Source organism: Silene latifolia, chromosome 1, assembly GCF_048544455.1.
Source record: "Silene latifolia isolate original U9 population chromosome 1, ASM4854445v1, whole genome shotgun sequence".
Lineage (NCBI taxonomy): Eukaryota > Viridiplantae > Streptophyta > Magnoliopsida > Caryophyllales > Caryophyllaceae > Silene > Silene latifolia.
In genome coordinates, this window is record NC_133526.1 from 113,583,288 (window position 1) to 113,597,885 (window position 14,598).

A 14,598-nucleotide genomic window follows, 5' to 3' on the forward strand; every position below is an offset into this window, starting at 1 on the left:
TACCCAACTATTATAAATGATTCCGAGATCCAAATTCATATTAACTTGGGCACGGGATAGCCGATGAAACTCTTATCAATATAACTCGGTGGACTAACTCTTTAATCGATTCTACTTTTAGAATTCTCGGTCGATAAAATTACTCTAATATTTATCTATAGCCCGGAACACATGCGACTACGGTCACGAATACTTCCGTTGAGGTCAATCCAAATTTCAAATAAATGTGTCCATGATCCAAATTCACATCAACTTGGGCACGGGATAGCCGATGAAACCCTCATCAACACGAATTCGGTGGATAGACATTTATCACCCACTTCCCCTACGTAACAAGGTTTGTACCCCGGGATGGCCGAGTGCACTCCCTCGCGAAATAGGTTTTCATGGTTTCTACTTTTTGGTAAGGCTATGTCTCAATTGTTTGTTTTTGGCGAGAGGTCATGTCAATTTATTATCTATCACGTTTTAAGTGAACTAAAGCGGTGAACTACGATAATTGTAATTGACACGGTCGATAAACTCGATAAAAATGATAATGCATGTTTTAGTTATGGCGATTTAGCGATGCATGCAACATATAAATAAAATGCAAAGCATAAATTAAATCCTAGTATGGCCTTCCTAGAATAGTAAATCTAATAAACTATTACAAATTCGGAAACCAACTCCATTGGTCCCTTGAACTTCGGTTCTTGGCACGCATCTCGAGGTAACACCGTCTTTATGAATCGTCTTCCTTGAGTGACACCGTCTTCAAGGAACTCCGAAATAATTAAATTACATAACAAATTACATAATTTCCTATTATACATTTGTAATTAAAAATAAAATAAATCTATTAAATTACAAAACGGTGATACGAGATCACAATAAATTACAACCGAATCGATAATCCCATACATTTCGGGTAATACCAATTAAAAACTAAGGCCATACTAAGTAAAATTACATAATTCAAAAATTACATAAAATAAAATTATGACAATCATAAATAAAATGCAGCATTATAATATGTATGAACATGCCCAATTTTATGCTAAATCGCCTTTAAGGAGCCAATATCGTATATTAAACGGTTTTACGGATTTGTGTGATTCAACCTTTTAAAATCACAATAAATTACATAAAATCATATTTATGCACAAGTTAATTATCCTAACCAACTTAGGACTCAAAATTAGTCTCCACTAACTATTTGACTACAATTAACTCATATTTCTTAAAATTGTTCATTAATGGACTCAAAATTACAATAAAATGCTACAAACTTCAAATAAATCATAAAAATTTCAAATAAATTCAAAATTTGAAATTTAAACTCATGAACATTCTGGAAAAATACCATGACACTCATAATGTTAAAAAAACTTAGGTTAAAAATTTCGAAATTTATCGGGAAAACGATGTTGCGGTTTATCGGATTTATTAAATATAATCATAAAAATATGAGAAAAATTATATTTATCAACTTTTCAATTCTAGATCTGAAATGGGTAATAAAATGCAATATGTGACGTTTTTTCTTAGTCATGAAGTATGTTTTAGCAATAATACACTAATTAAAGTCACTATTTACGTTATTTTTCATCAAAAATTCATAAATCATGCATAAAGACTTCATTATAGCCAATTATTTTAAACACATCTTATAGAATTGCATGTGACAACATACTAAATTTCTATGACCAGATTCGAAATATTACTCATATTAACCTATTTTATCATTTATATTCGATTTTATCATGAAAAATCCATATTTCGAGCTTAAAAACTCCACAAAATCTGAAAATTTACAGATCATCTAAAACTAATATATGTGAAAACATATCCAAAAACCACCGGAAAATTCGAAGTTTATCTAATTTTAGTCCAAAAATGACATTTTTATCATAAAATCACATTTTAATGCCATTATTAAATAAAATGAACAATAAAAATCCCTAAATTAACCAAAATATCCTAACTATATTTTAGGATCAGAAACTTTAACATGCAAAATTAATTTCGTGATATATCATAATAAACACAAATTTATGAGTTTTATATGTTAATCGTATAACTCGGAAAAACTATAACCGATTTGCATGCAAACAACCTAAGACTCTTGATACCGGTTGTTAGAAATCTATATCTCATTACTTTACATATTCATATATGTTTCAATTAATTTAGTCATAAAATTAATTTACAAATCTTATGCATGCAAACTTAAATTAAAAGAGAAGAAATCATTGTCCTTACTATATGATTTCGGTTTTATGGGCACCAACAAGATCTCCTTCTTGTTAGTTCTTGAGCTCTCCAACAATGGATGAACAAGATTCAAGTTTAGAATCTCTCCCAAAAGCATATACCCAAGGAAAACTCATAATAACTAATATTATTTTGATCTAGTAATAATATTAATCATACTTAAATTTGACACAAAAATGTTATTTTTGCTCTTGAATTTTGGTTCAAGAGAGAGCTTTTGTGAGGTTTTTATTTCTCTATAAATGTCATAAGATGTAGAGAGAATAGTCAAAATTTCTTACACTAGAAATTTTATGATAAGAGTGAATGAATAATGTAGAGGAAACACTCACTATTTTTCATGGTGAAACCGGTTGGAGGGAGTATATGTGCCCAATGCATGGGCAAGTTTTTCTACCCAAGAAAATGATAGGCATGCATGGCTAGTAGTTAGCTTTTATGATTGTGTTTTCCACTTAAAACAATTTACACAATTTTTCCACTAACTCCCTTCAATATTTCGGTACATGTCTATAAAATGGGAGGTCCATTTTATTTTGTCATTTGTCAATTTTGTCACATGTAACATGTTACATGACATGTCACAATGTAATGTATTTTTAACATATTAAAAATCAACATACTCATAAAATATGTCATTTACAAAATCGAATAGTAATTCGTAATTACTTGTACCAAAATGGTTTGTCAATTATAAATCACAACATCTTGTATTTATAATAAATCATTCATTCAATCTCAATTCAATATCAATTGTTTCGTAAACAATAATTTTATCCAAGTAATTAGACCGTATCTAATTTAATCGAATTACAATAAGACACGTTAACTTTACTCACAAATTCATCCGTCAATTTTAAGCAATTTAAGTAACCCGTATCGGCATACGATTAATTAAATAATCAATTAAGAGTATTTCCCTATAGGTATGACCTAAGGGGATCAACTGATCACCACCGTCGCACGACAGTAATGTCAAACTCTAGTCAGCCAATCATTACCGATATGTGTGGACCAGTTGACTGTAAAATATTTACATCCCACATGTATTCTTAAAATGAGACTTAAACATGTGATCATCATGATCGACAATTGTGATCGCATTATTGTCGGAGGACACATATTCCAACACAACCTTGGGTCGGTACCGGGTATATTCCACCCCGAAAGAACAATAGAGGAACACCCTTTTGTGAACCATTCTACACTCCCATTTTGAGTGTAGGCACACCACCGGTGGTGGTTGAAGACGACATCTTCATCAATCAAAGTACTCCCCTCAAGGGGTGTATAAGTCCCATGGGTGTTGAACCCGGGACAAAGGTAGTTTGCCAAGATAGTAATTAGACCTCCCATCACAAAGGTCTTAAGTTTTGAGTTCCCTTGTGAGAAATCATAGAATCTCGTAAGCATCTCAAGAGGGGTATTGAAGTTGTACCTCCTTGTCCCCCGGACATTTAGATAGGACTCAAGGAATGTCAAATCGAGGAGAGTGCACCTATCTTGCTCATACCTCCCATTAATGGTGCCGGCTACGAAACGTTCGGTGATGCGAATCACCGGGTGTTGAATATCAAAGGTGTAGCATTGTTTTTGGTGAATGAAATCCCTCCCGGAAATAGCCTTCCATACTAGGTCCACATCAAAATCGGAGGGTTTCTTGATGTTGTTTGTTGGTACAACAAGACCAAAAATTTGAGCAAATTGGTCAAGCGATAGGCTATGGTCAAGGTTGCACAATCGGAACTCCATACCAACATTAACCCTTGTGTTCGAAACAATACGAAGGCTACTCAAAAATTCCAAGGTAAGGCTAAGGTACGTCTCTTCATGGGCATGGAATAATTTCCCAATCCCTAGACCGTCAAAGAACATTTCGGTCTGGTACCTTATCCCTAGGATTTCTAACACCCTAGTATCAATAAACTGAGTGGGTTCGTAATGCTTACCTAGCAACTTGACGAACTTAGCGCGGTGTTCATCGGATGTGAAAAGTACCTCCGGAAAGTACTCAAGTTGCTCCACCCCTCCTCTTATCACGGGATGAAAGTTTCTTGGTACCACCATTTGTTGAGGGGATGAAGAAGATGAGCCCTTGCGTTTCTTGGTAGCGGCTTTAACAAGCTTCTTGGCTTTTCCCTTGAGGTTCATCATTTTTGATTTGGGAAAGTTAGGGTTTGGTTGGTTTTTGTTGAGAAGGGAGTGTTTGAAGATGAAGATGAGTGGATTTTGTTTAGATAAGATGAGGACATGAGGGATGGTGAGGGTATTTTTATAGAAAAGAGGGGTGGGACGAGCGGCTGAGGGTCGGGACTGGGCGGATAATCCGAGGAAAACGCAGAAATACGAGCGTCTTCATGCACGGGACAGGCGTCTTCTTCAGGTGGTCCGAGCGTCGAATGGAAAATACGCTCAGATTTCGTTACAGGATCTTGCTTCTTCTGGGAGGAGCAAAAGACGAGCGTATTGCTTCTGGGACGAGCGGCTGAAATTGGACGAGCGTCTTCTTCAGAATCTGCTCGGATTCTAGTTCAGTCCCAAAATTTTCTTCAGGTATCCTACGAGACGAGCGTCCAACATAGAATACGGGCGTCTTTCTCTGGACGAGCGTCTTGGGTAGCAATCCGCTCGGATTTCGTGACAGAACTAAACACCACCTGGAGGGAAGCTGAGGACGAGCGTCCAGGCCTCGGGACAAGCGTCTTCCGCTGCTCTTCAGACTTTTCTTTCTTTTCTTTTGCAAGATCGTACCCTTGAACCCTTTTGATATTCCTCCTTATCTTTCTCTGAAATTTTGCTCAATAAGGATGTAAGAAAACTCTCTCTCACTACTCTCATGTAAGAAATTGTAAATAAAAATGTGAAAATGTACAATATTATACAAGGTAAAGGTCCTAGAAATATCTTACAAATGGTGGTTTGAGATAGAACTCCACCAAACTAGTTCAAATTGTATAAATTCTTGTCCATAGAGCTCAAGGCTCTTAATAGAAGATCAAAAGCTTGTGAACAAGCTCCAAATAAGCATAAGTATGGTTTGCTTAACTTCAAGACGAAGCTTGGCCTAGGGAATTTGTCATTCATTCTTCTTTTCTTCCTCTTCTTGGCACTTGAATATTCACGATGCTTCAAACCAATTAGCCCATGATTCTTGTTAGTGTAAGGTAGGAAGTATGGTTCATGGTTGTCTGGAGACTTCCACTCACCACCTTCTTCTTCGACTTTGGTGATGATGATAGCATTTGAATTTATCAATCCTTCAAGAGTAGAAGAATAATCCTCATGGCCTCGATGATCGAGTTCCTTAGAAGTTGACATTGTGGATGCTAAATTTCCACGAGTAGCTTCATGTGCAAGTTTCTTTTTGAGCTTTTCCATCAAATATCCTTTGTATGATGCTTTGACCTTTTGAAGAAGGTCCACCATATCATCTCCAACAATCATTGGCTCCATGGTGGGTGTAAAGTAGTCTTCATTGGCGATAAGGAAGGAACATTCTTCTTCATGATAAGGTATCTCAAATTTCTCAAGGATAGGCTCCTCAAGAAGAGTAACCTCATACACTTCCATTTCCTTACCTCATGAGTTCTTGCAAAGTACGATTTTATTATCATAGCTATCTTCATAAGAAGCATAAATGGGCGCTTCATTCAATTCTTCCTCCAATATCTCAAAGTTCACATCAAAAGACACACCCTCATACTCACAAAGGCTAAGAGTATTTGGCTTACTCATCATCATGTTCTCTTCATCAAATACCACACTTTCATACTCACAAGAGCTCAAGGAGGTTGGCTCTTCCCACTTTTCATTTTCCATGTCAAAGGTTACTACTTCAAATTCACATTCATGATCAATGTCCAAAGAACGGTGGGGAGTGATTGCTTGGGATTCTTTCATTTGGAAAATTTGAATCTCCAACTCCTCACCTTGGGTAACAATGCCTTGAAGAACATTGTCCCTTTTTTGGCTCTCTTCTAGCATTTGTTTGAAGAAGTTTTGTTGATCTCCCATCATTTGGAGAATCACATTTTGAATAGGCTCATTTTCTTGTTGTGGGTGGGTGTGAAAGTGGTTGTATTGTGGCAATTGAAAGTCATTATGAAGTGGGTATTGAGTGGGTGGTTGTTGTGGATATTGGATGTGGTGATTTTGGTGGGAAAAATTGGGATAGTGGTTAGGATTTTCATTGTACAAATAGTAAGGTAGGTTTGTGTTGACTTGCTTCTCAAACTCCCCATACCCATAGTCATACTCAAAGAATCTACCACATACTCCATATGTCAAGTCTTGAGCCATCATAGCTAAGACAAGGAAACAACTACAAGCATGGAAACTACACAAAAACGGTAAGAACAATCCTTAAGGAACAAGTTCCTCAAGGTGAAAGCAAAATCAAAATAGACAAACAAGTAAGAACTTAATCACATAACACCGTCCCCGGCAACGGCGCCATTTTGATGGATGGGATGTCATCGGGTCTCCCAATCAAACACATTTATAATACTCAACAAACAACTAGTTAGTGGTAAGTCGAGGTCGATCCATGGGACGGTGTGCTTTGGGTTCTAAATCTATCTATCTCAACTTATGCTAGTGTCACAATTTGTTTGGGTTTGTAGTTGTGTTCTAGACTAATAAAAGCAATAAAGTAAAACAAGCAATAAAAGGTGTATATAAATAATAAAGGGTACTAGGATGTCATGAGTTCATAGGGGATTCATGGGAGTTGATCATACAAACATGTTTACAAAGTTGCAGCAATTAATGTTGTAGAGGAACCGAGTTGGTTTATATCTTACGGTTCTTAGGAAGAGTTGGGTCCCGGAGCCGAATCGATTAGATTGTACAACACCTACAAGTCGACTTACTTTCCTCCTAATCACTTCTATGCATGGTCTAACAAGACTCGAGTTGGTTTATATCTTACAAGTCATGTTGAATAAATAAGAGATGGTTATAAATGCAAGGATTCATAGGCTTAGCATTTGATCAAACATAACATGTGCATAGGTTGACATCACAACAAGCAAGCAATTTAATTATGAAAACATATTAGATTAAGCATGAATCAATCCCATGGTGGTTTCCCCTAATTATCTACTAATCCTAGTTAAGAGACTACTCACTTATTATCATGGTGAACATGTCATTAATGGTGTCAATCATCACAACTAGTGTAAACATGATAAGAGAATGAGGAAATAAACAATAAAGAGTAAAGGGTAAAAGAATTATACCAAACTTGAGATGATCCAAATAATAAAACAAAGAATAAAAGAGGAGAACTTGATTGATTGATGAAGGGTTGTCAATCCTTCAATAATAACCCAATAATCTTCAATTACCCAAAAGTAATAAACTTGAACAATAATTAAGGAGAGATTAATGTGAAATTTGTGGAAAGATTAAAGAGTAATCTAATCTAATCTACTCCTAATCCATTCTATGAGGATTTTCTAATGTGGAAGCCCCGTTTGATTATCATCAAATGGGGTATTTATAGTAGTGCCTCATTAGGTTAACTAAGGCTAAACTAGTAATTAACAATTCTAAGTTCTAAACAGGGAATCGCAAGTATTTCGGAGAGATGGGCATCTTTGCTGAAGACGCCACGATCCGCTCGTCCAAGAGGTAGGACGCTCGGATTGTTGCATGGTAGGACAAGCGGCTGGTAAGACGGGACGCTCGGATTGCGGGTTCCTTGGACGAGCGTCTTAGCTCCTCGGACGCTCGGATTCCTTTTCAGAATGCTTCCCTTCGCATCCTTCTTATTCTTGCAATGTTGGTCTTTAGTTATTGCCCTTCCTTCAATACTCATTCAACCAAGATCGTCAATGTCCTTCCGAATAGGCTCAAGAGACGGGAATTTTCCGCCTAATTGTCTCCTTTTCTACAAATCAAACACAAAGTAATAGGAAAGCAAAATAGGAAGCATTTGACGGGTAAAATGGCTATGAGACGCTATAACAATATGCAAAATAGGTTCAATTGGGGGACTAAATGTGCGCAAATATGAGTCACATCATGGTATCAGAGCGACGATTTTGGAACCGGTAACTAATGAATCTAATGAACTTAGAGAGTCAAATTAAAATGAACCCGGGTAGGAGTTGTTAGGAGCTAATACAAAGACTTAGGAGACGTCCTAAAGTCGCGAACTCGCCCAACAACTTTGAACCGGTCACTATGGGGTGTCATGGGATCGCTATGTGTTTACTAATGTTCAATTGAATATGTTGGATGATATCATATGAAAATGTTGGGTGAATGAATGTGGGGGAATGGAGAATATGGTGAAAAAGATGAAGTAGATGTATATGATAAAATGTTGTGGATAAGCATGTTGCATGATGATTGATTTATAATGTGGCGATTATAGTAAAATGTGAATATGGATGTTTGTGTTTGTTGTATACATATATCTTTTGTTGCGAAAAGTTATTAAGTTAAGGCATGCTGGTAGTTAGAAAAGTCAGCATGACTCGATCGAGTTGGGGTAACTCGAACGAGTAGGGTGGACTCGATCAAGTGGGCTGAGCTCGATCGAGTGGGTATATGGCAACGTTGGGCAGTAGCTGCTATTTTAGGTAACTCGATCGAGTAGGAGGAGTACTCGATCGAGTGAGGGCTACTCGATCGAGTACATATGTGACTCGATCGAGTGCATTTTTGTATACGTTCTGGTCAGGTTCTGGTGTTGAGGCACTCGATCGAGTAAGTGGGAAACTCGATCGACTGACCTCTACTCGATCGAGTGGGTGTAGTTACTCGATCGACTAAGTGCTGTGAAGGTCGTATATGCTTTGAGCCGTAAGCTATGTGCTTACGTTTATCTCTCCCCTTATAGCTCAAAGATATGCCGCCAAAGAGATTTGCCATGTATGTTAGGGCGCCAGAGATGAGTGTGGATGATATTGCCAAGATGCTTGAGCATCAAGATGCGCTTACCGAGGCTTTAAAGAGGTTTGGGAAAGACAAATATGCCGGGGTAGACTTTGCCAAGATGAGCACTACGATATCCCGCTTCAACCCAAAAGAATATATGGGTACTGGTGCGCCGATTTTGCTCGACAATTGGCATAGGGAGATGGAGAACATCTTGGGAGTGGTTCATTGTCCCGAGGATTTTAAAGTGGAACAAGATGCGTTCTACTTGAGAGAGGGGGAATGGTGGGACAAGGTAAGGTAGAGTGCCCTAGATCTTTATCTGAAGCAGGGAAAGTCAGCTATACGATGGGTTGAGTTCAAGAGAGCTATGCGCAAGGAGTTTGTTCTAGAGCATGTTCGTAGTAAGTTGAGGGAGGAGTTTGATTCTTTCAAGATGACTTCGGATATGACTGTGGCTGAGTACTATCACAAGTTTAATGAAAAATCGAGGTATGTAGAGGTCATAGGGCTGAGTCAGGAGAACTTGGCACTGCGGTTTGAGAAGGGGTTGACCTATCAGATCATGGAGAAGTTACGTTGGGGTCCTTATGGATGTTAAGGAAGTTTATAAGAGGGCAGGGAGAGCTGAGAGATTGGTCGAGATGGCCAAAGAGAACAAAGAGAAAGGCTGAGAGTGAGGGTGGTGGTCAGTCTAGCTACAAGAAGGGTAATCATAACCAGGCAAGGGCTTACTCATCAGGATCGGGTTTCAGTGGTGGAGCTTCGTATGGGCGTGGTCGAGGTGGTAGCAGTAGCACCTAGAGTATCTCTTGTTTCAACTGTGGCGGTATGAGCCACAAGAGGCTTGAGTGTACGAGTACCGGGGGCAGAGGTTTCCAGAGGCCATCGCAGGGGAGCTTTTCGTAGGGTCCGACTCAGAGCTATGCTAGCAACTGACCGGCTGGGTCATGGAATAATCAATAAGGACATGGTAACAACAACGGTGGATCCAACCGCAATGGCGGTAACTCTTATCCAAAAACGGCAGCTAATAACAAACAGGGGTCAGCTGCCAAGCTATCTACTTCAGCTAGTACAGTTCAAGGAGGTGGGCAAAAGAACAGTGGCAAGTTATTCATGATGGACAAGAAAGCTGCTGAGGATGATGCACACGTGATCACTTGTACCTTTCTTGTTAATGATGTTTCTACTTTTGTTTTGTTTGATTCGGGGGCATCACATTCTTTTGTATCGTCGAGTCATGCTAAACCTTTGGGTTTGAAAGAGTTTGAGTCTGTAAAAGATGGGGATTTTATACCGTCGGGTGAGTCAGTGTCTTATGGGAGGTTGTATAAGGGCGTATCTATGATGTCCTCCATATGGGGATGAGTGGCAACCCTCCAAAACTCCTTGAACTTCCCATTATGGTACACACTTTCGGTAAAGACCATCACTACATGCTTTATAGAGATTAGGATCTTCCCAAAAGTACCTCTTCACTTCAAATAAGAATCTCTTTCGTTTATTGTAGTTCAAATTCTGAGGAAGGACTCCTCCTACAATGTAGTTTGAAAAATCGGCAAACCATGGTGTTGTATGTCTTTCAAGTTGTGTACGGATGGCCATTAGAACATCATGGGGAAAGGAATCATTGATTGGTATATCTTCTTCATTGTTTTCAAACCGAATCCTTGACAAGTGATCCGCAGCTACATCCTTTTCCGTTGTGTCATAGTTGACTTGTGTGGCAGCAAGGGTCTTGCTTATATAATAAATAGCATTTAAAGCTTTCCCAACCCGTTGGCCAAGAACCCCGCCAATGGCATAGTTTCTTGCATCACACATTATCTCAAAAGGCAACTCCCAATTTGGCGATTGAATAATCGGTGCCGAAATTAGAGCTTCATTGATCCTATCAAAAGCCTCAACACACTCATGAGTAAATTGGAATTGGGCATCTTTAAGCAAAAGTTGAGTGAGGGGTTTTGCAATTTCGGAAAAATCCTTTATAAATCGTCGGTAAAACCCCGCATGACCGAGAAAACTCCGCACCCCTTTTACATTCATGGGTGGCGGTAATTTCTCTATCACCTCAACTTTAGCCTTATCAACCTCGATGCCCTTTTCCGAAATTAAATAACCTAAGACAATACCTTCATTAACCATGAAATGACACTTTTCCCAATTTAACACAAGGCTAACATCCTCACATTTTTGCAAGACAAGTGACAAATGATGCAAACATGACTAAAAATATTTCCATAGACACTAAAATCATCCAAAAAAACTTCCATATGGTTTCTAGGTAGTCGGAAAAGACACTCATCATACAACGTTGAAATGTGGCGGGAGCATTACATAGCCCAACGGGCATTCTCCTATAGGCAAAAGTACCATACGGGCATGTGAAAGTGGTCTTGTGTTGGTCATCCGCGTGTATCGGGATTTGGAAGAATCCCGAATACCCGACAAGGTAGCAAAAGAATTTGTTAGAGGCAACCGGTGATTTTCCTTATGGGTATTAGCTCGTTCTTGTCATTTTTTTCCACCGTGGTACCTCCTTTCTTTGGTACCACTTGAACGGGGCTAACCTACAAGGAATCCGATATAGGATAAATGATTCCCGCATCAAGTAATTTCATAACCTCCGCTTTTACAATATCTTGCATATGGGGATTTAGTCTCCTTTGCCCTTGAATGGTTGGCCTATGGTCTTCTTCTAAATGAATCCTATGCATGCAAAAGTCGGGGCTTATTCCCTTAAGGTCATCTAGACTATAACCTATAGCCTTTTCATGTTATCTTAATACACCAAGCAAACTTTCTAATTTACATTCATCAAGTTTTTCATTGACAATCACGGGTTTGGTTTTAGTCTCATCAAGGTAAGCAAACTTTAAATTTGGGGAAGGGGTTTTAAAGATGGAGTTTGTACCTCAACTTCTACTTTTGATAGTTCATTGGGAATACTTTATACCTCCATTACGCTTTCCTCCTCTATTACACTTTCTACCCTCATTGCTTGTTCCACCTTTATGGGTTGTGATGACTCTTAGAAGATACCATTAATCCTCATGGATTGCTCATAGGTGAGCTCTTTGTTGGCTAGAGCAGCCTCAAGGAGATCTACTTCTAATGCCCAATGTTTACTGTTAGCCTCACTTGCTTCGAAGGCCTCCCATGCTTCCAAATTGTCTTTGATGAGAGTAGAACCCACATGGTCCTCTACACAACAATCTATAAGGTCCATCTTGCAATGTAAACTAAGAGAAAAAGGTGAGAGGTACCTTGATGAAATGCTCTTCCCCAAGGCAATGAAGGACACAACTAAAAACAATGAATGATAACAATTCTATTGAACACCGTCCTCGGCAACGACGCCATTTTGATGAATGTGTCGTTGTACGCTCTCAAACAATATTTATAGTCTCAACAAACTACCCTTAGTAGAGCGTTAAGTAAAGGTCGGATCCCAAGGGACGGGTATTGGATTAAGCTATCGATTGCAAGTAGTTATTCCTTTATGTCACAATTTGGTTTGGGTTGAGTTGGTTATCTAAACTACTAGACAAAGTAAAAGTAAACAAGTGGAGAACAAAGCAAGATAAGTAAATGGGAGTTTAAACAATTGATAAAAGGCACTAGGGTGTCATGGGTTCTTAAGGGAATCATGGTGAGATCACATATACAAGTTTCATAGATACAAGAAATTTATTGTTGTAGTGGAAGCGAGTTAGTTTATATCTTACAATTCCTAGCAAGTTTTGGGTCTCGGAGCCAAGTCGGTCAAGGCTTTACGACACCTACAAGTCGACTTAATTCTCCTTATTCAACTATATGCATGGTCTAACAAGCCTTGCGTTAGTTTATGTCGTACTAGTCTTGTTGAATGGATAAGAGATTCATGCTAGGTTGTCAATCAAGCATTTCATCAAGCATAACATGTGCATAAGTTGAAACTACAACAAGCAATCAATCATATGAACTTATTAAGCAAAGATCTATCCCATGATTAACTCTCCTAATCCCCCATTAACCCTAGTTAGGAGACTACTCACTCATGATCATGGAAAACATGTTAATAAGGGTGTCAATCATACTAACAAGTCTAAACATGATTAAAGAGTAAAACAATAAACAAGGATTAGGTAATGAGTAAGGAAATTGTACCAACTTAGGATGATCAAAATACAATGCAAGGAATAATAGAAAAAACTTGATTGATGATGAAGAGTTGTCAATTCTCCAATAATCCCAAAATAATCTTCAAATTACCCAACTAGATCTAGAGTTCTTGAACAATAATTAAGGAAGAATTAATATGTAATTAAGCTAATTGATGTCTAATCTACCCTAATGACTTGATGCTAATCTCCTATTACAAGTGAGTATTTATACTAAGTACAAGTATTAGGTTAACTAAGGGCTTAAATGACGATCAAGCCGCTTAAATGAGTTTAACGCCTTGCAAGTCCCAGTTTGAGACGCTCGACCTGCTGCTGTTGCCCGTTCATACTGTATTAAAGGACGCTCGACCAGCCTTAGGGATGCCCGGGCTGTTCTAAGGGACGCTCGTCCTTCATAATCGGATGCCCGGTTTGACTCTGAGTTGCCCGTCCTTCCTTACAGATTACTTTCTTCTTCATTTGGCAGCCTTGTGATCCATGGGGATCATTGAGGAGCCGTGGGGGTCCTTCGTCATTGCCCGTTTACTTGTTCTATCAACTTAGGCCTTTTGTATCGGTCTCCTATTTGATGCTTGGTTGTTAGATGCGATCAATTTAGATCCATTTTTCTCCATACACGCAAGGCTAGCGCTCCTTCCCTACCAAGGGCACAAAACCTTATAGAATATGCAAAGTAAGAAGCTTAAGATAGAAACGACCCTAATACATGCAAGAAAGCATAGAAACGAGGCTAGTTAAGGGAGTAAATGTGCGTAAATACGAGTCACATTAGCATCCAACAACCAACTCGGTCGAGTAAGCCCTACTCGGTTGAGTTACCCTGATCAGAAACCTGTGTCATCACCTGTCTTTGATACCCTTTATAATACCCCCATTTATTTAAGAGCATGTACTAAGCATTCCTAGATAAATGAAAGTGTTACCATCTCAGTTGCCTGAGGTAGTGATTACAAAGGTAAACGAAATCACAGTACTTTGAATAAATATAACATTAAATAAATGGCCTTATTACATTGTTCCAAAATAAATAACTTTAATTAATTAAAATACAACTGCAGCGGAAACTAAATAAAGCGAATAATAAATAATGTTTATCCATTCTAGGTAATCTAGACTGCTAATTAAATGCCATTGTCTCATGCCCATCAGCTCCCTTCTAAGCCAGCTTTATTACCTGAAATCAATCTGCTTCCCAATAATTGGTTCATCATAGGTGTTTAACGAATACAGGGTCAACCCAACGGTTCGGTACGAATATCTAAACAACAAGAATAATACAACAATA